This window comes from Oryctolagus cuniculus, chromosome 3 (genome assembly GCF_051225735.1).
Source record: "Oryctolagus cuniculus isolate XC-2025 breed Fujian yellow rabbit chromosome 3, ASM5122573v1, whole genome shotgun sequence".
Classification (NCBI taxonomy): Eukaryota; Metazoa; Chordata; class Mammalia; order Lagomorpha; family Leporidae; genus Oryctolagus; species Oryctolagus cuniculus.
The window spans coordinates 54,444,064-54,445,789 of NC_142869.1; positions in this window are offsets into that span (position 1 = coordinate 54,444,064).

Genomic DNA, 1,726 nt, shown 5'->3' on the forward strand with positions numbered 1-1,726 from the left:
AATGTTTTATTAGGGCAAAGAATTGCCAGGAGCAGCCTCAGAGGGAGAGGAGCTTGGGGCTCATGTGTAGGGCTGGGGTTTTATAGGGAGCTGTGTCAAGGGAAGTGGGAGATAGGTGGGAGATGGGTTGGAGCAGCTGAACAAAGGGATGTGGGATGCGGGCAGGAGCACTTAGAGAGGATAGCAGATACCATGAGATAGGGTGTCCCTGAGATGGAGAGTATATGGGGCTGCCTGATTTATAGCTGGGGACCTGACAGGGACCGGGAGGCACAGGATGGTTCCCTGATCTGCAGCTGGGACAAATTGTTGGAACAGTGAAACTCTCCAGGAGCATGGCACCTCTGTTTTTTTTTTTTTTTTTTTTCCTGATGCCATGAAAGAGTGGGAGAGATGTCTCAGACCCATGTGGATTCAGGACTCTCACACTAGTAAACACTGGAAACCAGCTCCCACATTGTTTCCTGTTTCACTGTGTTCAAACTCCCTCATCATAAAGTCCTGTTTTCACAAAACTGCACATCTTTCATTTTAGTCAATTACATCACTGTTGATAATAAATACTTGGAGTAACCAGACATCTGAGCATCTGCTTCTGCCTCTGGTAGTAGATGGAGTGTCCCCTGGTTTTCCCACATTAAAATCGTCACCTGAGTCTGCTCCCTTATTCTACATGATGCTGTCCTTCTTTCTGGTTCACCTGACACTCTGCCGAACTGGATACAGCAGCTGTTTATAGCCTTTGCCTGTATTTTGGCTGAACTATGATCTTTTTAGTCTTTGTTAGCGGAATATTAAGATTTTGACTATAATGTAAATTTTTTAAATTTGTTATCTCAAGACTAGTAAAATATTAAGTTCAAAAAAGCTTAATAATCTGACACTCAATGAAACGGTTCTTTCAGGAAATACCAGAAATGAGTAGTAATGTTATTTGTCATACTTCTCATCCTGGGCAAGAATTTCCTAAAAAACAAAACAGAAAAAAACTAAAGGCATGACTACTTTAAATCCACGTGGTTGTATTGATGAAGATAGCGGGAAGCTAATAGTTATGTTAATGTAGACAATAAGCTGTGTAGGTAGACTGTAAATAGTTCCAATGATTGTATGATTGTATTACTGTCTTATGGAGAAAACCTAGGAAGTTGCACTGGAAGTGGGAAGAGTGAGCTTCAATTTTAATAAAGGTATTATAGAAGACCTTACTGAAAACACAAGTGAGACACATAGGAGGAAGGTGATTGCTTCCCTCTGGTGAATTATCTTCACAAAACTGCTAAGGCAATCTGTGATTGCTGTGGTCCTCTTAGATAGCTGTAATGCCACATGGGTACTTCAATTCAAATAATAGAAACTCTCTGGTTTTGCTATATAGTCCCTACATTTTGAAATGGTAATTTAAAACTTGATATTTAAACTGTCAGACAGTAAATAGCTGTCCACAAATCTGATAATGCCTCCATTTACTCTTGGTTTGGATATTATTTCAGACTTACAGTCTATTTTCTTTAAAGGAGAAAAAAAAAAGAAAGCACTTAACACTCTTATAGGAACTCCAGTTCTTTTGAAAAATTTGAAAAAAATTGTGGTCTTATTAAGTCCACTTATTGTCATTCCAATTATTTTGTCTATGAATTTTGAAGTAGGCTTTTTTTTTTCCTTCATTTTTGGACTAGTACAGGAACATGTTCTTTTACTACAAGAGCAATATTTCTTACTTTGA